The sequence below is a fragment of the Xenopus tropicalis genome, chromosome 3, assembly GCF_000004195.4.
Source record: "Xenopus tropicalis strain Nigerian chromosome 3, UCB_Xtro_10.0, whole genome shotgun sequence".
In the NCBI taxonomy this organism is placed as follows: domain Eukaryota; kingdom Metazoa; phylum Chordata; class Amphibia; order Anura; family Pipidae; genus Xenopus; species Xenopus tropicalis.
The window spans coordinates 145135280-145158488 of record NC_030679.2 but is presented as its reverse complement, the minus strand read 5'-3'; the positions used below and the strand labels follow the sequence as shown (position 1 = coordinate 145158488).

Sequence of the window (23209 nt, the reverse complement as noted above, 5' to 3'; positions counted from 1 at the left end):
GGGAAGGCCAGGAAAAGACCATGCATTTTGTAAATAAGAATTTGTAAATAAGGTACCCCTTGGGGTCAGTGTTGCTTTGTGTTGTCTGTTGCAAAGAAAGTCGGAGTCGGGCCAAAAACTTTCAAGAAACGTGCAGCGCACGGAGCCCGGATAGCTCAGTCGGTAGAGCATCAGACTTTTAATCTGAGGGTCCAGGGTTCAAGTCCCTGTTCGGGCGCTGCACTTTTCAGAGAGGTGTTTGTAGAAATGGACAAGTCCTTCCATTCAATCTGAGGTCCTTGGTAAGGAGAAGGAGCTCAGGAACAGGAAATGGTTCCTAGCTAAATGTGCTATAAAGTCCAAAGTCATGGGAGCCAAGGGATGAAAGCCTGAAAGGTATGGAATTGCGCACAGGGCAACGTGACGTTGATTGCACAGTCGGGTTACCCTGGAAGCGCCAGATGAGCCGCGGAGCCTACCGCCCCACTTTAACGGCAGAAATCTGCTAAAAACATTTAAATGGGTTGAAAAAGAAAATTAATGCAAACAACAACCGTGCCGAGAGAAAAATACAAACAACCTGCACGAGAGCTGGCAGCCCCAAGCGTACGGCTTGCCGTGATCGTATAGTGGTTAGTACTCTGCGTTGTGGCCGCAGCAACCCCGGTTCGAATCCGGGTCACGGCAGCTTTTTCCCCTTGATACCATTTTACTAACATTAACATGTAAAACGGCCCTTTACCCTTCATCCTTAATTGGCGTACGTACTTCAAAAAATTGCAAGAGGGGCAGACAAAGACTTTTGACTGTTTTTTTCAGCATCGTTTTCCACAAATGTTGTCTATGATGCTCTTTTTTTTTTTTATTGCTAAAATTTGTGCAAATTTTTTGAGTACCTGACAGAGAACAATAAGCCACAAGCTCAGCTAAGGGCGCCCCAGTGGCCTAATGGATAAGGCACTGGCCTCCTAAGCCAGGGATTGTGGGTTCGAGTCCCATCTGGGGTACTCACGGTGCATCCTTTATGTAAAGTGGATTGGAGGAGACGGCGGCATTCTCCATTCAAGTTTCTAGTCCAGGTAAAACTTAAGCCTTGCAGGAAAAAGCACGGCAAGGGTTTATTAGCTTTCGTCAGGTCTGGAAACCGTGCTCCGCCATAGACACATCAGGTGACTCTTCTAACAATAAACGGCACAACATCAGGAAACCTTTCTCGCCGCAAACATCATTTTCATCCTGAACTGTGGACAACTGTCAGCCAAAATGGTCAGCAGGGATGGTGGGTCAGTGTCCCGCCTGGGGTACTTGTGGCGGGGTATGTTTTTTTCCCATGTTAGATAGATTGAAACAGCGAGAAAAGAAAAACAAACATTAGCCTACTTGCCAGGCATTTTCTTTGCCTGGCCATCTTCCTTGACCACATGAAGGGAAAAAAACAAAACAGACTGATGGCTATTTCCCCACCCCCAAACCACCTGGACAGAAGAAACAGGGTTACAACTGCAAGCCAATAAAGCTTCCCAATCTGCTCCAGTCCAATTAAGAAGCGAGAAACAAGGAAAACAAAGGCAGGTTCTGTTGACAAGGGGGAAGGCCAGGAAAAGACCATCTCTGGTAAGTATGGTAAGGATTTCTCTTGGTCCTGCCCATCCTCGCTTTTTGAAAACACGGGGGAACCATGACAGTATCCATTGAACATTATTAATCAATTGATGTGACTGCGCATAGAGGATCTATTGGCTTGCCCTTTGGACACGGGCCAGTGGCGCAATGGATAACGCGTCTGACTACGGATCAGAAGATTGTAGGTTCGACTCCTGCCTGGCTCGGAGAGCTTTTCTTTTTTTCACACAGCACCATCAGAACTGAGAAATAATAATGGAAAAGGTCTTGCTGCCTCCTGCGGGGTGTAAAGAATTTTCCTGTGGGCATCATTTCTAAATGCATTGCTGCATTTTGTAAATAAGATTTGTAAATAAGGTACCCCTTGGGGTCAGTGTTGCTTTGTGTTGTCTGTTGCAAAGAAAGTCGGAGTCGGGCCAAAAACTTTTCAAGAAACGTGCAGCGCACGGAGCCCGGATAGCTCAGTCGGTAGAGCATTCAGACTTTTAATCTGAGGGTCCAGGGTTCAAGTCCCTGTTCGGGCGCTGCACTTTTCAGAGAGGTGTTTGTAGAAATGGACAAGTCCTTCCATTCAATCTGAGGTCCTTGTTAAGGAGAAGGAGCTCAGGAACAGGAAATGGTTCCTAGCTAAATGTGCTATAAAGTCCAAAGTCATGGGAGCCAAGGGATGAAAGCCTGAAAGGTATGGAATTGCGCACAGGGCAACGTGACGTTGATTGCACAGTCGGGTTACCCTGGAAGCGCCAGATGAGCCGCGGAGCCTACCGCCCCACTTTAACGGCAGAAATCTGCTAAAAACATTTAAATGGGTTGAAAAAGAAAATTAATGCAAACAACAACCGTGCCGAAGAGAAAAATACAAACAACCTGCACGAGAGCTGGCAGCCCCAAGCGTACGGCTTGCCGTGATCGTATAGTGGTTAGTACTCTGCGTTGTGGCCGCAGCAACCCCGGTTCGAATCCGGGTCACGGCAGCTTTTTCCCCTTGATACCATTTTACTAACATTAACATGTAAAACGGCCCTTTACCCTTCATCCTTAATTGGCGTACGTACTTCAAAAAATTGCAAGAGGGGCAGACAAAGACTTTTGACTGTTTTTTCAGCATCGTTTTCCACAAATGTTGTCTATGATGCTCTTTTTTTTTTTATTTGCTAAAATTTGTGCAAATTTTTTGAGTACCTGACAGAGAACAATAAGCCACAAGCTCAGCTAAGGGCGCCCCAGTGGCCTAATGGATAAGGCACTGGCCTCCTAAGCCAGGGATTGTGGGTTCGAGTCCCATCTGGGGTACTCACGGTGCATCCTTTATGTAAAGTGGATTGGAGGAGACGGCGGCATTCTCCATTCAAGTTTCTAGTCCAGGTAAAACTTAAGCCTTGCAGGAAAAAGCACGGCAAGGGTTTATTAGCTTTCGTCAGGTCTGGAAACCGTGCTCCGCCATAGACACATCAGGTGACTCTTCTAACAATAAACGGCACAACATCAGGAAACCTTTCTCGCCGCAAACATCATTTTCATCCTGAACTGTGGACAACTGTCAGCCAAAATGGTCAGCAGGGATGGTGGGTCAGTGTCCCGCCTGGGGTACTTGTGGCGGGGTATGTTTTTTTCCCATGTTAGATAGATTGAAACAGCGAGAAAGAAAAACAAACATTAGCCTACTTGCCAGGCATTTTCTTTGCCTGGCCATCTTCCTTGACCACATGAAGGGAAAAAAACAAAACAGACTGATGGCTATTTCCCCACCCCCAAACCACCTGGACAGAAGAAACAGGGTTACAACTGCAAGCCAATAAAGCTTCCCAATCTGCTCCAGTCCAATTAAGAAGCGAGAAACAAGAAAACAAAGGCAGGTTCTGTTGACAAGGGGGAAGGCCAGGAAAAGACCATCTCTGGTAAGTATGGTAAGGATTTTCTCTTGTCCTGCCCATCCTCGCTTTTGAAAACACGGGGGAACCATGACAGTATCCATTGAACATTATTAATCAATTGATGTGACTGCGCATAGAGGATCTATTTGGCTTGCCCTTTGGACACGGGCCAGTGGCGCAATGGATAACGCGTCTGACTACGGATCAGAAGATTGTAGGTTCGACTCCTGCCTGGCTCGGAGAGCTTTCTTTTTTTCACACAGCACCATCAGAAACTGAGAAATAAATAATGGAAAGGTCTTGCTGCCTCCTGCGGGGTGTAAAGAATTTTCCTGTTGGGCATCATTTCTAAATGCATTGCTGCATTTTGTAAATAAGAATTTGTAAATAAGGTACCCCTTGGGGTCAGTGTTGCTTTGTGTTGTCTGTTGCAAAGAAAGTCGGAGTCGGGCCAAAAACTTTCAAGAAACGTGCAGCGCACGGAGCCCGGATAGCTCAGTCGGTAGAGCATCAGACTTTTAATCTGAGGGTCCAGGGTTCAAGTCCCTGTTCGGGCGCTGCACTTTTCAGAGAGGTGTTTGTAGAAATGGACAAGTCCTTCCATTCAATCTGAGGTCCTTGGTAAGGAGAAGGAGCTCAGGAACAGGAAATGGTTCCTAGCTAAATGTGCTATAAAGTCCAAAGTCATGGGAGCCAAGGGATGAAAGCCTGAAAGGTATGGAATTGCGCACAGGGCAACGTGACGTTGATTGCACAGTCGGGTTACCCTGGAAGCGCCAGATGAGCCGCGGAGCCTACCGCCCCACTTTAACGGCAGAAATCTGCTAAAAACATTTAAATGGGTTGAAAAAGAAAATTAATGCAAACAACAACCGTGCCGAGAGAAAAATACAAACAACCTGCACGAGAGCTGGCAGCCCCAAGCGTACGGCTTGCCGTGATCGTATAGTGGTTAGTACTCTGCGTTGTGGCCGCAGCAACCCCGGTTCGAATCCGGGTCACGGCAGCTTTTTCCCCTTGATACCATTTTACTAACATTAACATGTAAAACGGCCCTTTACCCTTCATCCTTAATTGGCGTACGTACTTCAAAAAATTGCAAGAGGGGCAGACAAAGACTTTTGACTGTTTTTTTCAGCATCGTTTTCCACAAATGTTGTCTATGATGCTCTTTTTTTTTTTATTTGCTAAAATTTGTGCAAATTTTTTGAGTACCTGACAGAGAACAATAAGCCACAAGCTCAGCTAAGGGCGCCCCAGTGGCCTAATGGATAAGGCACTGGCCTCCTAAGCCAGGGATTGTGGGTTCGAGTCCCATCTGGGGTACTCACGGTGCATCCTTTATGTAAAGTGGATTGGAGGAGACGGCGGCATTCTCCATTCAAGTTTCTAGTCCAGGTAAAACTTAAGCCTTGCAGGAAAAAGCACGGCAAGGGTTTATTAGCTTTCGTCAGGTCTGGAAACCGTGCTCCGCCATAGACACATCAGGTGACTCTTCTAACAATAAACGGCACAACATCAGGAAACCTTTCTCGCCGCAAACATCATTTTCATCCTGAACTGTGGACAACTGTCAGCCAAAATGGTCAGCAGGGATGGTGGGTCAGTGTCCCGCCTGGGGTACTTGTGGCGGGGTATGTTTTTTTCCCATGTTAGATAGATTGAAACAGCGAGAAAAGAAAAACAAACATTAGCCTACTTGCCAGGCATTTTCTTTGCCTGGCCATCTTCCTTGACCACATGAAGGGAAAAAAACAAAACAGACTGATGGCTATTTCCCCACCCCCAAACCACCTGGACAGAAGAAACAGGGTTACAACTGCAAGCCAATAAAGCTTCCCAATCTGCTCCAGTCCAATTAAGAAGCGAGAAACAAGAAAACAAAGGCAGGTTCTGTTGACAAGGGGGAAGGCCAGGAAAAGACCATCTCTGGTAAGTATGGTAAGGATTTTCTCTTGTCCTGCCCATCCTCGCTTTTGAAAACACGGGGGAACCATGACAGTATCCATTGAACATTATTAATCAATTGATGTGACTGCGCATAGAGGATCTATTTGGCTTGCCCTTTGGACACGGGCCAGTGGCGCAATGGATAACGCGTCTGACTACGGATCAGAAGATTGTAGGTTCGACTCCTGCCTGGCTCGGAGAGCTTTCTTTTTTTCACACAGCACCATCAGAAACTGAGAAATAAATAATGGAAAGGTCTTGCTGCCTCCTGCGGGGTGTAAAGAATTTTCCTGTTGGGCATCATTTCTAAATGCATTGCTGCATTTTGTAAATAAGAATTTGTAAATAAGGTACCCCTTGGGGTCAGTGTTGCTTTGTGTTGTCTGTTGCAAAGAAAGTCGGAGTCGGGCCAAAAACTTTCAAGAAACGTGCAGCGCACGGAGCCCGGATAGCTCAGTCGGTAGAGCATCAGACTTTTAATCTGAGGGTCCAGGGTTCAAGTCCCTGTTCGGGCGCTGCACTTTTCAGAGAGGTGTTTGTAGAAATGGACAAGTCCTTCCATTCAATCTGAGGTCCTTGGTAAGGAGAAGGAGCTCAGGAACAGGAAATGGTTCCTAGCTAAATGTGCTATAAAGTCCAAAGTCATGGGAGCCAAGGGATGAAAGCCTGAAAGGTATGGAATTGCGCACAGGGCAACGTGACGTTGATTGCACAGTCGGGTTACCCTGGAAGCGCCAGATGAGCCGCGGAGCCTACCGCCCCACTTTAACGGCAGAAATCTGCTAAAAACATTTAAATGGGTTGAAAAAGAAAATTAATGCAAACAACAACCGTGCCGAGAGAAAAATACAAACAACCTGCACGAGAGCTGGCAGCCCCAAGCGTACGGCTTGCCGTGATCGTATAGTGGTTAGTACTCTGCGTTGTGGCCGCAGCAACCCCGGTTCGAATCCGGGTCACGGCAGCTTTTTTCCCCTTGATACCATTTTACTAACATTAACATGTAAAACGGCCCTTTACCCTTCATCCTTAATTGGCGTACGTACTTCAAAAAATTGCAAGAGGGGCAGACAAAGACTTTTGACTGTTTTTTTCAGCATCGTTTTCCACAAATGTTGTCTATGATGCTCTTTTTTTTTTATTTGCTAAAATTTGTGCAAATTTTTTGAGTACCTGACAGAGAACAATAAGCCACAAGCTCAGCTAAGGGCGCCCCAGTGGCCTAATGGATAAGGCACTGGCCTCCTAAGCCAGGGATTGTGGGTTCGAGTCCCATCTGGGGTACTCACGGTGCATCCTTTATGTAAAGTGGATTGGAGGAGACGGCGGCATTCTCCATTCAAGTTTCTAGTCCAGGTAAAACTTAAGCCTTGCAGGAAAAAGCACGGCAAGGGTTTATTAGCTTTCGTCAGGTCTGGAAACCGTGCTCCGCCATAGACACATCAGGTGACTCTTCTAACAATAAACGGCACAACATCAGGAAACCTTTCTCGCCGCAAACATCATTTTCATCCTGAACTGTGGACAACTGTCAGCCAAAATGGTCAGCAGGGATGGTGGGTCAGTGTCCCGCCTGGGGTACTTGTGGCGGGGTATGTTTTTTTCCCATGTTAGATAGATTGAAACAGCGAGAAAAGAAAAACAAACATTAGCCTACTTGCCAGGCATTTTCTTTGCCTGGCCATCTTCCTTGACCACATGAAGGGAAAAAAACAAAACAGACTGATGGCTATTTCCCCACCCCCAAACCACCTGGACAGAAGAAACAGGGTTACAACTGCAAGCCAATAAAGCTTCCCAATCTGCTCCAGTCCAATTAAGAAGCGAGAAACAAGAAAACAAAGGCAGGTTCTGTTGACAAGGGGGAAGGCCAGGAAAAGACCATCTCTGGTAAGTATGGTAAGGATTTTCTCTTGTCCTGCCCATCCTCGCTTTTGAAAACACGGGGGAACCATGACAGTATCCATTGAACATTATTAATCAATTGATGTGACTGCGCATAGAGGATCTATTTGGCTTGCCCTTTGGACACGGGCCAGTGGCGCAATGGATAACGCGTCTGACTACGGATCAGAAGATTGTAGGTTCGACTCCTGCCTGGCTCGGAGAGCTTTCTTTTTTTCACACAGCACCATCAGAAACTGAGAAATAAATAATGGAAAGGTCTTGCTGCCTCCTGCGGGGTGTAAAGAATTTTCCTGTTGGGCATCATTTCTAAATGCATTGCTGCATTTTGTAAATAAGAATTTGTAAATAAGGTACCCCTTGGGGTCAGTGTTGCTTTGTGTTGTCTGTTGCAAAGAAAGTCGGAGTCGGGCCAAAAACTTTCAAGAAACGTGCAGCGCACGGAGCCCGGATAGCTCAGTCGGTAGAGCATCAGACTTTTAATCTGAGGGTCCAGGGTTCAAGTCCCTGTTCGGGCGCTGCACTTTTCAGAGAGGTGTTTGTAGAAATGGACAAGTCCTTCCATTCAATCTGAGGTCCTTGGTAAGGAGAAGGAGCTCAGGAACAGGAAATGGTTCCTAGCTAAATGTGCTATAAAGTCCAAAGTCATGGGAGCCAAGGGATGAAAGCCTGAAAGGTATGGAATTGCGCACAGGGCAACGTGACGTTGATTGCACAGTCGGGTTACCCTGGAAGCGCCAGATGAGCCGCGGAGCCTACCGCCCCACTTTAACGGCAGAAATCTGCTAAAAACATTTAAATGGGTTGAAAAAGAAAATTAATGCAAACAACAACCGTGCCGAGAGAAAAATACAAACAACCTGCACGAGAGCTGGCAGCCCCAAGCGTACGGCTTGCCGTGATCGTATAGTGGTTAGTACTCTGCGTTGTGGCCGCAGCAACCCCGGTTCGAATCCGGGTCACGGCAGCTTTTTCCCCTTGATACCATTTTACTAACATTAACATGTAAAACGGCCCTTTACCCTTCATCCTTAATTGGCGTACGTACTTCAAAAAATTGCAAGAGGGGCAGACAAAGACTTTTGACTGTTTTTTTCAGCATCGTTTTCCACAAATGTTGTCTATGATGCTCTTTTTTTTTTATTTGCTAAAATTTGTGCAAATTTTTTGAGTACCTGACAGAGAACAATAAGCCACAAGCTCAGCTAAGGGCGCCCCAGTGGCCTAATGGATAAGGCACTGGCCTCCTAAGCCAGGGATTGTGGGTTCGAGTCCCATCTGGGGTACTCACGGTGCATCCTTTATGTAAAGTGGATTGGAGGAGACGGCGGCATTCTCCATTCAAGTTTCTAGTCCAGGTAAAACTTAAGCCTTGCAGGAAAAAGCACGGCAAGGGTTTATTAGCTTTCGTCAGGTCTGGAAACCGTGCTCCGCCATAGACACATCAGGTGACTCTTCTAACAATAAACGGCACAACATCAGGAAACCTTTCTCGCCGCAAACATCATTTTCATCCTGAACTGTGGACAACTGTCAGCCAAAATGGTCAGCAGGGATGGTGGGTCAGTGTCCCGCCTGGGGTACTTGTGGCGGGGTATGTTTTTTTCCCATGTTAGATAGATTGAAACAGCGAGAAAAGAAAAACAAACATTAGCCTACTTGCCAGGCATTTTCTTTGCCTGGCCATCTTCCTTGACCACATGAAGGGAAAAAAACAAAACAGACTGATGGCTATTTCCCCACCCCCAAACCACCTGGACAGAAGAAACAGGGTTACAACTGCAAGCCAATAAAGCTTCCCAATCTGCTCCAGTCCAATTAAGAAGCGAGAAACAAGAAAACAAAGGCAGGTTCTGTTGACAAGGGGGAAGGCCAGGAAAAGACCATCTCTGGTAAGTATGGTAAGGATTTTCTCTTGTCCTGCCCATCCTCGCTTTTGAAAACACGGGGGAACCATGACAGTATCCATTGAACATTATTAATCAATTGATGTGACTGCGCATAGAGGATCTATTTGGCTTGCCCTTTGGACACGGGCCAGTGGCGCAATGGATAACGCGTCTGACTACGGATCAGAAGATTGTAGGTTCGACTCCTGCCTGGCTCGGAGAGCTTTCTTTTTTTCACACAGCACCATCAGAAACTGAGAAATAAATAATGGAAAGGTCTTGCTGCCTCCTGCGGGGTGTAAAGAATTTTCCTGTTGGGCATCATTTCTAAATGCATTGCTGCATTTTGTAAATAAGAATTTGTAAATAAGGTACCCCTTGGGGTCAGTGTTGCTTTGTGTTGTCTGTTGCAAAGAAAGTCGGAGTCGGGCCAAAAACTTTCAAGAAACGTGCAGCGCACGGAGCCCGGATAGCTCAGTCGGTAGAGCATCAGACTTTTAATCTGAGGGTCCAGGGTTCAAGTCCCTGTTCGGGCGCTGCACTTTTCAGAGAGGTGTTTGTAGAAATGGACAAGTCCTTCCATTCAATCTGAGGTCCTTGGTAAGGAGAAGGAGCTCAGGAACAGGAAATGGTTCCTAGCTAAATGTGCTATAAAGTCCAAAGTCATGGGAGCCAAGGGATGAAAGCCTGAAAGGTATGGAATTGCGCACAGGGCAACGTGACGTTGATTGCACAGTCGGGTTACCCTGGAAGCGCCAGATGAGCCGCGGAGCCTACCGCCCCACTTTAACGGCAGAAATCTGCTAAAAACATTTAAATGGGTTGAAAAAGAAAATTAATGCAAACAACAACCGTGCCGAGAGAAAAATACAAACAACCTGCACGAGAGCTGGCAGCCCCAAGCGTACGGCTTGCCGTGATCGTATAGTGGTTAGTACTCTGCGTTGTGGCCGCAGCAACCCCGGTTCGAATCCGGGTCACGGCAGCTTTTTCCCCTTGATACCATTTTACTAACATTAACATGTAAAACGGCCCTTTACCCTTCATCCTTAATTGGCGTACGTACTTCAAAAAATTGCAAGAGGGGCAGACAAAGACTTTTGACTGTTTTTTTCAGCATCGTTTTCCACAAATGTTGTCTATGATGCTCTTTTTTTTTTATTTGCTAAAATTTGTGCAAATTTTTTGAGTACCTGACAGAGAACAATAAGCCACAAGCTCAGCTAAGGGCGCCCCAGTGGCCTAATGGATAAGGCACTGGCCTCCTAAGCCAGGGATTGTGGGTTCGAGTCCCATCTGGGGTACTCACGGTGCATCCTTTATGTAAAGTGGATTGGAGGAGACGGCGGCATTCTCCATTCAAGTTTCTAGTCCAGGTAAAACTTAAGCCTTGCAGGAAAAAGCACGGCAAGGGTTTATTAGCTTTCGTCAGGTCTGGAAACCGTGCTCCGCCATAGACACATCAGGTGACTCTTCTAACAATAAACGGCACAACATCAGGAAACCTTTCTCGCCGCAAACATCATTTTCATCCTGAACTGTGGACAACTGTCAGCCAAAATGGTCAGCAGGGATGGTGGGTCAGTGTCCCGCCTGGGGTACTTGTGGCGGGGTATGTTTTTTTCCCATGTTAGATAGATTGAAACAGCGAGAAAAGAAAAACAAACATTAGCCTACTTGCCAGGCATTTTCTTTGCCTGGCCATCTTCCTTGACCACATGAAGGGAAAAAAACAAAACAGACTGATGGCTATTTCCCCACCCCCAAACCACCTGGACAGAAGAAACAGGGTTACAACTGCAAGCCAATAAAGCTTCCCAATCTGCTCCAGTCCAATTAAGAAGCGAGAAACAAGAAAACAAAGGCAGGTTCTGTTGACAAGGGGGAAGGCCAGGAAAAGACCATCTCTGGTAAGTATGGTAAGGATTTTCTCTTGTCCTGCCCATCCTCGCTTTTGAAAACACGGGGGAACCATGACAGTATCCATTGAACATTATTAATCAATTGATGTGACTGCGCATAGAGGATCTATTTGGCTTGCCCTTTGGACACGGGCCAGTGGCGCAATGGATAACGCGTCTGACTACGGATCAGAAGATTGTAGGTTCGACTCCTGCCTGGCTCGGAGAGCTTTCTTTTTTTCACACAGCACCATCAGAAACTGAGAAATAAATAATGGAAAGGTCTTGCTGCCTCCTGCGGGGTGTAAAGAATTTTCCTGTTGGGCATCATTTCTAAATGCATTGCTGCATTTTGTAAATAAGAATTTGTAAATAAGGTACCCCTTGGGGTCAGTGTTGCTTTGTGTTGTCTGTTGCAAAGAAAGTCGGAGTCGGGCCAAAAACTTTCAAGAAACGTGCAGCGCACGGAGCCCGGATAGCTCAGTCGGTAGAGCATCAGACTTTTAATCTGAGGGTCCAGGGTTCAAGTCCCTGTTCGGGCGCTGCACTTTTCAGAGAGGTGTTTGTAGAAATGGACAAGTCCTTCCATTCAATCTGAGGTCCTTGGTAAGGAGAAGGAGCTCAGGAACAGGAAATGGTTCCTAGCTAAATGTGCTATAAAGTCCAAAGTCATGGGAGCCAAGGGATGAAAGCCTGAAAGGTATGGAATTGCGCACAGGGCAACGTGACGTTGATTGCACAGTCGGGTTACCCTGGAAGCGCCAGATGAGCCGCGGAGCCTACCGCCCCACTTTAACGGCAGAAATCTGCTAAAAACATTTAAATGGGTTGAAAAAGAAAATTAATGCAAACAACAACCGTGCCGAGAGAAAAATACAAACAACCTGCACGAGAGCTGGCAGCCCCAAGCGTACGGCTTGCCGTGATCGTATAGTGGTTAGTACTCTGCGTTGTGGCCGCAGCAACCCCGGTTCGAATCCGGGTCACGGCAGCTTTTTCCCCTTGATACCATTTTACTAACATTAACATGTAAAACGGCCCTTTACCCTTCATCCTTAATTGGCGTACGTACTTCAAAAAATTGCAAGAGGGGCAGACAAAGACTTTTGACTGTTTTTTTCAGCATCGTTTTCCACAAATGTTGTCTATGATGCTCTTTTTTTTTTTATTTGCTAAAATTTGTGCAAATTTTTTGAGTACCTGACAGAGAACAATAAGCCACAAGCTCAGCTAAGGGCGCCCCAGTGGCCTAATGGATAAGGCACTGGCCTCCTAAGCCAGGGATTGTGGGTTCGAGTCCCATCTGGGGTACTCACGGTGCATCCTTTATGTAAAGTGGATTGGAGGAGACGGCGGCATTCTCCATTCAAGTTTCTAGTCCAGGTAAAACTTAAGCCTTGCAGGAAAAAGCACGGCAAGGGTTTATTAGCTTTCGTCAGGTCTGGAAACCGTGCTCCGCCATAGACACATCAGGTGACTCTTCTAACAATAAACGGCACAACATCAGGAAACCTTTCTCGCCGCAAACATCATTTTCATCCTGAACTGTGGACAACTGTCAGCCAAAATGGTCAGCAGGGATGGTGGGTCAGTGTCCCGCCTGGGGTACTTGTGGCGGGGTATGTTTTTTTCCCATGTTAGATAGATTGAAACAGCGAGAAAAGAAAAACAAACATTAGCCTACTTGCCAGGCATTTTCTTTGCCTGGCCATCTTCCTTGACCACATGAAGGGAAAAAAACAAAACAGACTGATGGCTATTTCCCCACCCCCAAACCACCTGGACAGAAGAAACAGGGTTACAACTGCAAGCCAATAAAGCTTCCCAATCTGCTCCAGTCCAATTAAGAAGCGAGAAACAAGAAAACAAAGGCAGGTTCTGTTGACAAGGGGGAAGGCCAGGAAAAGACCATCTCTGGTAAGTATGGTAAGGATTTTCTCTTGTCCTGCCCATCCTCGCTTTTGAAAACACGGGGGAACCATGACAGTATCCATTGAACATTATTAATCAATTGATGTGACTGCGCATAGAGGATCTATTTGGCTTGCCCTTTGGACACGGGCCAGTGGCGCAATGGATAACGCGTCTGACTACGGATCAGAAGATTGTAGGTTCGACTCCTGCCTGGCTCGGAGAGCTTTCTTTTTTTCACACAGCACCATCAGAAACTGAGAAATAAATAATGGAAAGGTCTTGCTGCCTCCTGCGGGGTGTAAAGAATTTTCCTGTTGGGCATCATTTCTAAATGCATTGCTGCATTTTGTAAATAAGAATTTGTAAATAAGGTACCCCTTGGGGTCAGTGTTGCTTTGTGTTGTCTGTTGCAAAGAAAGTCGGAGTCGGGCCAAAAACTTTCAAGAAACGTGCAGCGCACGGAGCCCGGATAGCTCAGTCGGTAGAGCATCAGACTTTTAATCTGAGGGTCCAGGGTTCAAGTCCCTGTTCGGGCGCTGCACTTTTCAGAGAGGTGTTTGTAGAAATGGACAAGTCCTTCCATTCAATCTGAGGTCCTTGGTAAGGAGAAGGAGCTCAGGAACAGGAAATGGTTCCTAGCTAAATGTGCTATAAAGTCCAAAGTCATGGGAGCCAAGGGATGAAAGCCTGAAAGGTATGGAATTGCGCACAGGGCAACGTGACGTTGATTGCACAGTCGGGTTACCCTGGAAGCGCCAGATGAGCCGCGGAGCCTACCGCCCCACTTTAACGGCAGAAATCTGCTAAAAACATTTAAATGGGTTGAAAAAGAAAATTAATGCAAACAACAACCGTGCCGAGAGAAAAATACAAACAACCTGCACGAGAGCTGGCAGCCCCAAGCGTACGGCTTGCCGTGATCGTATAGTGGTTAGTACTCTGCGTTGTGGCCGCAGCAACCCCGGTTCGAATCCGGGTCACGGCAGCTTTTTCCCCTTGATACCATTTTACTAACATTAACATGTAAAACGGCCCTTTACCCTTCATCCTTAATTGGCGTACGTACTTCAAAAAATTGCAAGAGGGGCAGACAAAGACTTTTGACTGTTTTTTTCAGCATCGTTTTCCACAAATGTTGTCTATGATGCTCTTTTTTTTTTTATTTGCTAAAATTTGTGCAAATTTTTTGAGTACCTGACAGAGAACAATAAGCCACAAGCTCAGCTAAGGGCGCCCCAGTGGCCTAATGGATAAGGCACTGGCCTCCTAAGCCAGGGATTGTGGGTTCGAGTCCCATCTGGGGTACTCACGGTGCATCCTTTATGTAAAGTGGATTGGAGGAGACGGCGGCATTCTCCATTCAAGTTTCTAGTCCAGGTAAAACTTAAGCCTTGCAGGAAAAAGCACGGCAAGGGTTTATTAGCTTTCGTCAGGTCTGGAAACCGTGCTCCGCCATAGACACATCAGGTGACTCTTCTAACAATAAACGGCACAACATCAGGAAACCTTTCTCGCCGCAAACATCATTTTCATCCTGAACTGTGGACAACTGTCAGCCAAAATGGTCAGCAGGGATGGTGGGTCAGTGTCCCGCCTGGGGTACTTGTGGCGGGGTATGTTTTTTTCCCATGTTAGATAGATTGAAACAGCGAGAAAAGAAAAACAAACATTAGCCTACTTGCCAGGCATTTTCTTTGCCTGGCCATCTTCCTTGACCACATGAAGGGAAAAAAACAAAACAGACTGATGGCTATTTCCCCACCCCCAAACCACCTGGACAGAAGAAACAGGGTTACAACTGCAAGCCAATAAAGCTTCCCAATCTGCTCCAGTCCAATTAAGAAGCGAGAAACAAGAAAACAAAGGCAGGTTCTGTTGACAAGGGGGAAGGCCAGGAAAAGACCATCTCTGGTAAGTATGGTAAGGATTTTCTCTTGTCCTGCCCATCCTCGCTTTTGAAAACACGGGGGAACCATGACAGTATCCATTGAACATTATTAATCAATTGATGTGACTGCGCATAGAGGATCTATTTGGCTTGCCCTTTGGACACGGGCCAGTGGCGCAATGGATAACGCGTCTGACTACGGATCAGAAGATTGTAGGTTCGACTCCTGCCTGGCTCGGAGAGCTTTCTTTTTTTCACACAGCACCATCAGAAACTGAGAAATAAATAATGGAAAGGTCTTGCTGCCTCCTGCGGGGTGTAAAGAATTTTCCTGTTGGGCATCATTTCTAAATGCATTGCTGCATTTTGTAAATAAGAATTTGTAAATAAGGTACCCCTTGGGGTCAGTGTTGCTTTGTGTTGTCTGTTGCAAAGAAAGTCGGAGTCGGGCCAAAAACTTTCAAGAAACGTGCAGCGCACGGAGCCCGGATAGCTCAGTCGGTAGAGCATCAGACTTTTAATCTGAGGGTCCAGGGTTCAAGTCCCTGTTCGGGCGCTGCACTTTTCAGAGAGGTGTTTGTAGAAATGGACAAGTCCTTCCATTCAATCTGAGGTCCTTGGTAAGGAGAAGGAGCTCAGGAACAGGAAATGGTTCCTAGCTAAATGTGCTATAAAGTCCAAAGTCATGGGAGCCAAGGGATGAAAGCCTGAAAGGTATGGAATTGCGCACAGGGCAACGTGACGTTGATTGCACAGTCGGGTTACCCTGGAAGCGCCAGATGAGCCGCGGAGCCTACCGCCCCACTTTAACGGCAGAAATCTGCTAAAAACATTTAAATGGGTTGAAAAAGAAAATTAATGCAAACAACAACCGTGCCGAGAGAAAAATACAAACAACCTGCACGAGAGCTGGCAGCCCCAAGCGTACGGCTTGCCGTGATCGTATAGTGGTTAGTACTCTGCGTTGTGGCCGCAGCAACCCCGGTTCGAATCCGGGTCACGGCAGCTTTTTCCCCTTGATACCATTTTACTAACATTAACATGTAAAACGGCCCTTTACCCTTCATCCTTAATTGGCGTACGTACTTCAAAAAATTGCAAGAGGGGCAGACAAAGACTTTTGACTGTTTTTTTCAGCATCGTTTTCCACAAATGTTGTCTATGATGCTCTTTTTTTTTTTATTTGCTAAAATTTGTGCAAATTTTTTGAGTACCTGACAGAGAACAATAAGCCACAAGCTCAGCTAAGGGCGCCCCAGTGGCCTAATGGATAAGGCACTGGCCTCCTAAGCCAGGGATTGTGGGTTCGAGTCCCATCTGGGGTACTCACGGTGCATCCTTTATGTAAAGTGGATTGGAGGAGACGGCGGCATTCTCCATTCAAGTTTCTAGTCCAGGTAAAACTTAAGCCTTGCAGGAAAAAGCACGGCAAGGGTTTATTAGCTTTCGTCAGGTCTGGAAACCGTGCTCCGCCATAGACACATCAGGTGACTCTTCTAACAATAAACGGCACAACATCAGGAAACCTTTCTCGCCGCAAACATCATTTTCATCCTGAACTGTGGACAACTGTCAGCCAAAATGGTCAGCAGGGATGGTGGGTCAGTGTCCCGCCTGGGGTACTTGTGGCGGGGTATGTTTTTTTCCCATGTTAGATAGATTGAAACAGCGAGAAAAGAAAAACAAACATTAGCCTACTTGCCAGGCATTTTCTTTGCCTGGCCATCTTCCTTGACCACATGAAGGGAAAAAAACAAAACAGACTGATGGCTATTTCCCCACCCCCAAACCACCTGGACAGAAGAAACAGGGTTACAACTGCAAGCCAATAAAGCTTCCCAATCTGCTCCAGTCCAATTAAGAAGCGAGAAACAAGAAAACAAAGGCAGGTTCTGTTGACAAGGGGGAAGGCCAGGAAAAGACCATCTCTGGTAAGTATGGTAAGGATTTTCTCTTGTCCTGCCCATCCTCGCTTTTGAAAACACGGGGGAACCATGACAGTATCCATTGAACATTATTAATCAATTGATGTGACTGCGCATAGAGGATCTATTTGGCTTGCCCTTTGGACACGGGCCAGTGGCGCAATGGATAACGCGTCTGACTACGGATCAGAAGATTGTAGGTTCGACTCCTGCCTGGCTCGGAGAGCTTTCTTTTTTTCACACAGCACCATCAGAAACTGAGAAATAAATAATGGAAAGGTCTTGCTGCCTCCTGCGGGGTGTAAAGAATTTTCCTGTTGGGCATCATTTCTAAATGCATTGCTGCATTTTGTAAATAAGAATTTGTAAATAAGGTACCCCTTGGGGTCAGTGTTGCTTTGTGTTGTCTGTTGCAAAGAAAGTCGGAGTCGGGCCAAAAACTTTCAAGAAACGTGCAGCGCACGGAGCCCGGATAGCTCAGTCGGTAGAGCATCAGACTTTTAATCTGAGGGTCCAGGGTTCAAGTCCCTGTTCGGGCGCTGCACTTTTCAGAGAGGTGTTTGTAGAAATGGACAAGTCCTTCCATTCAATCTGAGGTCCTTGGTAAGGAGAAGGAGCTCAGGAACAGGAAATGGTTCCTAGCTAAATGTGCTATAAAGTCCAAAGTCATGGGAGCCAAGGGATGAAAGCCTGAAAGGTATGGAATTGCGCACAGGGCAACGTGACGTTGATTGCACAGTCGGGTTACCCTGGAAGCGCCAGATGAGCCGCGGAGCCTACCGCCCCACTTTAACGGCAGAAATCTGCTAAAAACATTTAAATGGGTTGAAAAAGAAAATTAATGCAAACAACAACCGTGCCGAGAGAAAAATACAAACAACCTGCACGAGAGCTGGCAGCCCCAAGCGTACGGCTTGCCGTGATCGTATAGTGGTTAGTACTCTGCGTTGTGGCCGCAGCAACCCCGGTTCGAATCCGGGTCACGGCAGCTTTTTCCCCTTGATACCATTTTACTAACATTAACATGTAAAACGGCCCTTTACCCTTCATCCTTAATTGGCGTACGTACTTCAAAAAATTGCAAGAGGGGCAGACAAAGACTTTTGACTGTTTTTTTCAGCATCGTTTTCCACAAATGTTGTCTATGATGCTCTTTTTTTTTTATTTGCTAAAATTTGTGCAAATTTTTTGAGTACCTGACAGAGAACAATAAGCCACAAGCTCAGCTAAGGGCGCCCCAGTGGCCTAATGGATAAGGCACTGGCCTCCTAAGCCAGGGATTGTGGGTTCGAGTCCCATCTGGGGTACTCACGGTGCATCCTTTATGTAAAGTGGATTGGAGGAGACGGCGGCATTCTCCATTCAAGTTTCTAGTCCAGGTAAAACTTAAGCCTTGCAGGAAAAAGCACGGCAAGGGTTTATTAGCTTTCGTCAGGTCTGGAAACCGTGCTCCGCCATAGACACATCAGGTGACTCTTCTAACAATAAACGGCACAACATCAGGAAACCTTTCTCGCCGCAAACATCATTTTCATCCTGAACTGTGGACAACTGTCAGCCAAAATGGTCAGCAGGGATGGTGGGTCAGTGTCCCGCCTGGGGTACTTGTGGCGGGGTATGTTTTTTTCCCATGTTAGATAGATTGAAACAGCGAGAAAAGAAAAACAAACATTAGCCTACTTGCCAGGCATTTTCTTTGCCTGGCCATCTTCCTTGACCACATGAAGGGAAAAAAACAAAACAGACTGATGGCTATTTCCCCACCCCCAAACCACCTGGACAGAAGAAACAGGGTTACAACTGCAAGCCAATAAAGCTTCCCAATCTGCTCCAGTCCAATTAAGAAGCGAGAAACAAGAAAACAAAGGCAGGTTCTGTTGACAAGGGGGAAGGCCAGGAAAAGACCATCTCTGGTAAGTATGGTAAGGATTTTCTCTTGTCCTGCCCATCCTCGCTTTTGAAAACACGGGGGAACCATGACAGTATCCATTGAACATTATTAATCAATTGATGTGACTGCGCATAGAGGATCTATTTGGCTTGCCCTTTGGACACGGGCCAGTGGCGCAATGGATAACGCGTCTGACTACGGATCAGAAGATTGTAGGTTCGACTCCTGCCTGGCTCGGAGAGCTTTCTTTTTTTCACACAGCACCATCAGAAACTGAGAAATAAATAATGGAAAGGTCTTGCTGCCTCCTGCGGGGTGTAAAGAATTTTCCTGTTGGGCATCATTTCTAAATGCATTGCTGCATTTTGTAAATAAGAATTTGTAAATAAGGTACCCCTTGGGGTCAGTGTTGCTTTGTGTTGTCTGTTGCAAAGAAAGTCGGAGTCGGGCCAAAAACTTTCAAGAAACGTGCAGCGCACGGAGCCCGGATAGCTCAGTCGGTAGAGCATCAGACTTTTAATCTGAGGGTCCAGGGTTCAAGTCCCTGTTCGGGCGCTGCACTTTTCAGAGAGGTGTTTGTAGAAATGGACAAGTCCTTCCATTCAATCTGAGGTCCTTGGTAAGGAGAAGGAGCTCAGGAACAGGAAATGGTTCCTAGCTAAATGTGCTATAAAGTCCAAAGTCATGGGAGCCAAGGGATGAAAGCCTGAAAGGTATGGAATTGCGCACAGGGCAACGTGACGTTGATTGCACAGTCGGGTTACCCTGGAAGCGCCAGATGAGCCGCGGAGCCTACCGCCCCACTTTAACGGCAGAAATCTGCTAAAAACATTTAAATGGGTTGAAAAAGAAAATTAATGCAAACAACAACCGTGCCGAGAGAAAAATACAAACAACCTGCACGAGAGCTGGCAGCCCCAAGCGTACGGCTTGCCGTGATCGTATAGTGGTTAGTACTCTGCGTTGTGGCCGCAGCAACCCCGGTTCGAATCCGGGTCACGGCAGCTTTTTCCCCTTGATACCATTTTACTAACATTAACATGTAAAACGGCCCTTTACCCTTCATCCTTAATTGGCGTACGTACTTCAAAAAATTGCAAGAGGGGCAGACAAAGACTTTTGACTGTTTTTTTCAGCATCGTTTTCCACAAATGTTGTCTATGATGCTCTTTTTTTTTTTATTTGCTAAAATTTGTGCAAATTTTTTGAGTACCTGACAGAGAACAATAAGCCACAAGCTCAGCTAAGGGCGCCCCAGTGGCCTAATGGATAAGGCACTGGCCTCCTAAGCCAGGGATTGTGGGTTCGAGTCCCATCTGGGGTACTCACGGTGCATCCTTTATGTAAAGTGGATTGGAGGAGACGGCGGCATTCTCCATTCAAGTTTCTAGTCCAGGTAAAACTTAAGCCTTGCAGGAAAAAGCACGGCAAGGGTTTATTAGCTTTCGTCAGGTCTGGAAACCGTGCTCCGCCATAGACACATCAGGTGACTCTTCTAACAATAAACGGCACAACATCAGGAAACCTTTCTCGCCGCAAACATCATTTTCATCCTGAACTGTGGACAACTGTCAGCCAAAATGGTCAGCAGGGATGGTGGGTCAGTGTCCCGCCTGGGGTACTTGTGGCGGGGTATGTTTTTTTCCCATGTTAGATAGATTGAAACAGCGAGAAAAGAAAAACAAACATTAGCCTACTTGCCAGGCATTTTCTTTGCCTGGCCATCTTCCTTGACCACATGAAGGGAAAAAAACAAAACAGACTGATGGCTATTTCCCCACCCCCAAACCACCTGGACAGAAGAAACAGGGTTACAACTGCAAGCCAATAAAGCTTCCCAATCTGCTCCAGTCCAATTAAGAAGCGAGAAACAAGAAAACAAAGGCAGGTTCTGTTGACAAGGGGGAAGGCCAGGAAAAGACCATCTCTGGTAAGTATGGTAAGGATTTTCTCTTGTCCTGCCCATCCTCGCTTTTGAAAACACGGGGGAACCATGACAGTATCCATTGAACATTATTAATCAATTGATGTGACTGCGCATAGAGGATCTATTTGGCTTGCCCTTTGGACACGGGCCAGTGGCGCAATGGATAACGCGTCTGACTACGGATCAGAAGATTGTAGGTTCGACTCCTGCCTGGCTCGGAGAGCTTTCTTTTTTTCACACAGCACCATCAGAAACTGAGAAATAAATAATGGAAAGGTCTTGCTGCCTCCTGCGGGGTGTAAAGAATTTTCCTGTTGGGCATCATTTCTAAATGCATTGCTGCATTTTGTAAATAAGAATTTGTAAATAAGGTACCCCTTGGGGTCAGTGTTGCTTTGTGTTGTCTGTTGCAAAGAAAGTCGGAGTCGGGCCAAAAACTTTCAAGAAACGTGCAGCGCACGGAGCCCGGATAGCTCAGTCGGTAGAGCATCAGACTTTTAATCTGAGGGTCCAGGGTTCAAGTCCCTGTTCGGGCGCTGCACTTTTCAGAGAGGTGTTTGTAGAAATGGACAAGTCCTTCCATTCAATCTGAGGTCCTTGGTAAGGAGAAGGAGCTCAGGAACAGGAAATGGTTCCTAGCTAAATGTGCTATAAAGTCCAAAGTCATGGGAGCCAAGGGATGAAAGCCTGAAAGGTATGGAATTGCGCACAGGGCAACGTGACGTTGATTGCACAGTCGGGTTACCCTGGAAGCGCCAGATGAGCCGCGGAGCCTACCGCCCCACTTTAACGGCAGAAATCTGCTAAAAACATTTAAATGGGTTGAAAAAGAAAATTAATGCAAACAACAACCGTGCCGAGAGAAAAATACAAACAACCTGCACGAGAGCTGGCAGCCCCAAGCGTACGGCTTGCCGTGATCGTATAGTGGTTAGTACTCTGCGTTGTGGCCGCAGCAACCCCGGTTCGAATCCGGGTCACGGCAGCTTTTTCCCCTTGATACCATTTTACTAACATTAACATGTAAAACGGCCCTTTACCCTTCATCCTTAATTGGCGTACGTACTTCAAAAAATTGCAAGAGGGGCAGACAAAGACTTTTGACTGTTTTTTTCAGCATCGTTTTCCACAAATGTTGTCTATGATGCTCTTTTTTTTTTTATTTGCTAAAATTTGTGCAAATTTTTTGAGTACCTGACAGAGAACAATAAGCCACAAGCTCAGCTAAGGGCGCCCCAGTGGCCTAATGGATAAGGCACTGGCCTCCTAAGCCAGGGATTGTGGGTTCGAGTCCCATCTGGGGTACTCACGGTGCATCCTTTATGTAAAGTGGATTGGAGGAGACGGCGGCATTCTCCATTCAAGTTTCTAGTCCAGGTAAAACTTAAGCCTTGCAGGAAAAAGCACGGCAAGGGTTTATTAGCTTTCGTCAGGTCTGGAAACCGTGCTCCGCCATAGACACATCAGGTGACTCTTCTAACAATAAACGGCACAACATCAGGAAACCTTTCTCGCCGCAAACATCATTTTCATCCTGAACTGTGGACAACTGTCAGCCAAAATGGTCAGCAGGGATGGTGGGTCAGTGTCCCGCCTGGGGTACTTGTGGCGGGGTATGTTTTTTTCCCATGTTAGATAGATTGAAACAGCGAGAAAAGAAAAACAAACATTAGCCTACTTGCCAGGCATTTTCTTTGCCTGGCCATCTTCCTTGACCACATGAAGGGAAAAAAACAAAACAGACTGATGGCTATTTCCCCACCCCCAAACCACCTGGACAGAAGAAACAGGGTTACAACTGCAAGCCAATAAAGCTTCCCAATCTGCTCCAGTCCAATTAAGAAGCGAGAAACAAGAAAACAAAGGCAGGTTCTGTTGACAAGGGGGAAGGCCAGGAAAAGACCATCTCTGGTAAGTATGGTAAGGATTTTCTCTTGTCCTGCCCATCCTCGCTTTTGAAAACACGGGGGAACCATGACAGTATCCATTGAACATTATTAATCAATTGATGTGACTGCGCATAGAGGATCTATTTGGCTTGCCCTTTGGACACGGGCCAGTGGCGCAATGGATAACGCGTCTGACTACGGATCAGAAGATTGTAGGTTCGACTCCTGCCTGGCTCGGAGAGCTTTCTTTTTTTCACACAGCACCATCAGAAACTGAGAAATAAATAATGGAAAGGTCTTGCTGCCTCCTGCGGGGTGTAAAGAATTTTCCTGTTGGGCATCATTTCTAAATGCATTGCTGCATTTTGTAAATAAGAATTTGTAAATAAGGTACCCCTTGGGGTCAGTGTTGCTTTGTGTTGTCTGTTGCAAAGAAAGTCGGAGTCGGGCCAAAAACTTTCAAGAAACGTGCAGCGCACGGAGCCCGGATAGCTCAGTCGGTAGAGCATCAGACTTTTAATCTGAGGGTCCAGGGTTCAAGTCCCTGTTCGGGCGCTGCACTTTTCAGAGAGGTGTTTGTAGAAATGGACAAGTCCTTCCATTCAATCTGAGGTCCTTGGTAAGGAGAAGGAGCTCAGGAACAGGAAATGGTTC

The 23209-nt window shown here is 46.5% G+C and overlaps 49 non-coding genes across 49 annotated transcripts; all 49 read left to right on the top strand.

Annotated features, from left to right (window-relative positions):
* Positions 1-144: 144 nt before the first annotated feature.
* trnak-uuu lies at positions 145-217 on the top strand. The gene has a single exon. It is a non-coding gene; the product is annotated as a tRNA-Lys (tRNA).
* Positions 218-594: 377 nt separating this feature from the next.
* trnah-gug lies at positions 595-666 on the top strand. Its single transcript has one exon. It is a non-coding gene; the product is annotated as a tRNA-His (tRNA).
* A 247-nt stretch (positions 667-913) lies between these two features.
* On the top strand, positions 914-986 carry trnar-ccu. Its single transcript has one exon. It is a non-coding gene; the product is annotated as a tRNA-Arg (tRNA).
* Positions 987-1735: 749 nt separating this feature from the next.
* trnar-acg lies at positions 1736-1808 on the top strand. The gene has a single exon. It is a non-coding gene; the product is annotated as a tRNA-Arg (tRNA).
* A 244-nt stretch (positions 1809-2052) lies between these two features.
* Positions 2053-2126, top strand: trnak-uuu. The gene has a single exon. It is a non-coding gene; the product is annotated as a tRNA-Lys (tRNA).
* A 378-nt stretch (positions 2127-2504) lies between these two features.
* Positions 2505-2576, top strand: trnah-gug. The gene has a single exon. It is a non-coding gene; the product is annotated as a tRNA-His (tRNA).
* Positions 2577-2822: 246 nt separating this feature from the next.
* On the top strand, positions 2823-2895 carry trnar-ccu. Its single transcript has one exon. It is a non-coding gene; the product is annotated as a tRNA-Arg (tRNA).
* A 747-nt stretch (positions 2896-3642) lies between these two features.
* On the top strand, positions 3643-3715 carry trnar-acg. Its single transcript has one exon. It is a non-coding gene; the product is annotated as a tRNA-Arg (tRNA).
* A 245-nt stretch (positions 3716-3960) lies between these two features.
* On the top strand, positions 3961-4033 carry trnak-uuu. Its single transcript has one exon. It is a non-coding gene; the product is annotated as a tRNA-Lys (tRNA).
* Positions 4034-4410: 377 nt separating this feature from the next.
* Positions 4411-4482, top strand: trnah-gug. Its single transcript has one exon. It is a non-coding gene; the product is annotated as a tRNA-His (tRNA).
* Positions 4483-4729: 247 nt separating this feature from the next.
* Positions 4730-4802, top strand: trnar-ccu. Its single transcript has one exon. It is a non-coding gene; the product is annotated as a tRNA-Arg (tRNA).
* Positions 4803-5550: 748 nt separating this feature from the next.
* trnar-acg lies at positions 5551-5623 on the top strand. Its single transcript has one exon. It is a non-coding gene; the product is annotated as a tRNA-Arg (tRNA).
* Positions 5624-5868: 245 nt separating this feature from the next.
* trnak-uuu lies at positions 5869-5941 on the top strand. The gene has a single exon. It is a non-coding gene; the product is annotated as a tRNA-Lys (tRNA).
* Positions 5942-6318: 377 nt separating this feature from the next.
* On the top strand, positions 6319-6390 carry trnah-gug. The gene has a single exon. It is a non-coding gene; the product is annotated as a tRNA-His (tRNA).
* A 247-nt stretch (positions 6391-6637) lies between these two features.
* trnar-ccu lies at positions 6638-6710 on the top strand. Its single transcript has one exon. It is a non-coding gene; the product is annotated as a tRNA-Arg (tRNA).
* A 748-nt stretch (positions 6711-7458) lies between these two features.
* Positions 7459-7531, top strand: trnar-acg. Its single transcript has one exon. It is a non-coding gene; the product is annotated as a tRNA-Arg (tRNA).
* Positions 7532-7776: 245 nt separating this feature from the next.
* Positions 7777-7849, top strand: trnak-uuu. The gene has a single exon. It is a non-coding gene; the product is annotated as a tRNA-Lys (tRNA).
* Positions 7850-8226: 377 nt separating this feature from the next.
* Positions 8227-8298, top strand: trnah-gug. Its single transcript has one exon. It is a non-coding gene; the product is annotated as a tRNA-His (tRNA).
* A 246-nt stretch (positions 8299-8544) lies between these two features.
* trnar-ccu lies at positions 8545-8617 on the top strand. The gene has a single exon. It is a non-coding gene; the product is annotated as a tRNA-Arg (tRNA).
* A 748-nt stretch (positions 8618-9365) lies between these two features.
* Positions 9366-9438, top strand: trnar-acg. The gene has a single exon. It is a non-coding gene; the product is annotated as a tRNA-Arg (tRNA).
* A 245-nt stretch (positions 9439-9683) lies between these two features.
* trnak-uuu lies at positions 9684-9756 on the top strand. Its single transcript has one exon. It is a non-coding gene; the product is annotated as a tRNA-Lys (tRNA).
* A 377-nt stretch (positions 9757-10133) lies between these two features.
* Positions 10134-10205, top strand: trnah-gug. Its single transcript has one exon. It is a non-coding gene; the product is annotated as a tRNA-His (tRNA).
* A 246-nt stretch (positions 10206-10451) lies between these two features.
* trnar-ccu lies at positions 10452-10524 on the top strand. Its single transcript has one exon. It is a non-coding gene; the product is annotated as a tRNA-Arg (tRNA).
* Positions 10525-11272: 748 nt separating this feature from the next.
* Positions 11273-11345, top strand: trnar-acg. The gene has a single exon. It is a non-coding gene; the product is annotated as a tRNA-Arg (tRNA).
* Positions 11346-11590: 245 nt separating this feature from the next.
* trnak-uuu lies at positions 11591-11663 on the top strand. Its single transcript has one exon. It is a non-coding gene; the product is annotated as a tRNA-Lys (tRNA).
* Positions 11664-12040: 377 nt separating this feature from the next.
* On the top strand, positions 12041-12112 carry trnah-gug. The gene has a single exon. It is a non-coding gene; the product is annotated as a tRNA-His (tRNA).
* A 247-nt stretch (positions 12113-12359) lies between these two features.
* Positions 12360-12432, top strand: trnar-ccu. The gene has a single exon. It is a non-coding gene; the product is annotated as a tRNA-Arg (tRNA).
* Positions 12433-13180: 748 nt separating this feature from the next.
* On the top strand, positions 13181-13253 carry trnar-acg. The gene has a single exon. It is a non-coding gene; the product is annotated as a tRNA-Arg (tRNA).
* A 245-nt stretch (positions 13254-13498) lies between these two features.
* trnak-uuu lies at positions 13499-13571 on the top strand. The gene has a single exon. It is a non-coding gene; the product is annotated as a tRNA-Lys (tRNA).
* Positions 13572-13948: 377 nt separating this feature from the next.
* Positions 13949-14020, top strand: trnah-gug. The gene has a single exon. It is a non-coding gene; the product is annotated as a tRNA-His (tRNA).
* Positions 14021-14267: 247 nt separating this feature from the next.
* Positions 14268-14340, top strand: trnar-ccu. The gene has a single exon. It is a non-coding gene; the product is annotated as a tRNA-Arg (tRNA).
* A 748-nt stretch (positions 14341-15088) lies between these two features.
* On the top strand, positions 15089-15161 carry trnar-acg. Its single transcript has one exon. It is a non-coding gene; the product is annotated as a tRNA-Arg (tRNA).
* A 245-nt stretch (positions 15162-15406) lies between these two features.
* trnak-uuu lies at positions 15407-15479 on the top strand. Its single transcript has one exon. It is a non-coding gene; the product is annotated as a tRNA-Lys (tRNA).
* Positions 15480-15856: 377 nt separating this feature from the next.
* On the top strand, positions 15857-15928 carry trnah-gug. Its single transcript has one exon. It is a non-coding gene; the product is annotated as a tRNA-His (tRNA).
* Positions 15929-16175: 247 nt separating this feature from the next.
* On the top strand, positions 16176-16248 carry trnar-ccu. The gene has a single exon. It is a non-coding gene; the product is annotated as a tRNA-Arg (tRNA).
* Positions 16249-16996: 748 nt separating this feature from the next.
* On the top strand, positions 16997-17069 carry trnar-acg. The gene has a single exon. It is a non-coding gene; the product is annotated as a tRNA-Arg (tRNA).
* A 245-nt stretch (positions 17070-17314) lies between these two features.
* trnak-uuu lies at positions 17315-17387 on the top strand. Its single transcript has one exon. It is a non-coding gene; the product is annotated as a tRNA-Lys (tRNA).
* A 377-nt stretch (positions 17388-17764) lies between these two features.
* Positions 17765-17836, top strand: trnah-gug. Its single transcript has one exon. It is a non-coding gene; the product is annotated as a tRNA-His (tRNA).
* Positions 17837-18082: 246 nt separating this feature from the next.
* On the top strand, positions 18083-18155 carry trnar-ccu. The gene has a single exon. It is a non-coding gene; the product is annotated as a tRNA-Arg (tRNA).
* Positions 18156-18903: 748 nt separating this feature from the next.
* On the top strand, positions 18904-18976 carry trnar-acg. Its single transcript has one exon. It is a non-coding gene; the product is annotated as a tRNA-Arg (tRNA).
* A 245-nt stretch (positions 18977-19221) lies between these two features.
* trnak-uuu lies at positions 19222-19294 on the top strand. Its single transcript has one exon. It is a non-coding gene; the product is annotated as a tRNA-Lys (tRNA).
* A 377-nt stretch (positions 19295-19671) lies between these two features.
* trnah-gug lies at positions 19672-19743 on the top strand. Its single transcript has one exon. It is a non-coding gene; the product is annotated as a tRNA-His (tRNA).
* Positions 19744-19990: 247 nt separating this feature from the next.
* trnar-ccu lies at positions 19991-20063 on the top strand. The gene has a single exon. It is a non-coding gene; the product is annotated as a tRNA-Arg (tRNA).
* A 748-nt stretch (positions 20064-20811) lies between these two features.
* Positions 20812-20884, top strand: trnar-acg. The gene has a single exon. It is a non-coding gene; the product is annotated as a tRNA-Arg (tRNA).
* A 245-nt stretch (positions 20885-21129) lies between these two features.
* On the top strand, positions 21130-21202 carry trnak-uuu. Its single transcript has one exon. It is a non-coding gene; the product is annotated as a tRNA-Lys (tRNA).
* A 377-nt stretch (positions 21203-21579) lies between these two features.
* On the top strand, positions 21580-21651 carry trnah-gug. Its single transcript has one exon. It is a non-coding gene; the product is annotated as a tRNA-His (tRNA).
* Positions 21652-21898: 247 nt separating this feature from the next.
* trnar-ccu lies at positions 21899-21971 on the top strand. Its single transcript has one exon. It is a non-coding gene; the product is annotated as a tRNA-Arg (tRNA).
* A 748-nt stretch (positions 21972-22719) lies between these two features.
* Positions 22720-22792, top strand: trnar-acg. The gene has a single exon. It is a non-coding gene; the product is annotated as a tRNA-Arg (tRNA).
* Positions 22793-23037: 245 nt separating this feature from the next.
* trnak-uuu lies at positions 23038-23110 on the top strand. Its single transcript has one exon. It is a non-coding gene; the product is annotated as a tRNA-Lys (tRNA).
* Positions 23111-23209: the final 99 nt, after the last annotated feature.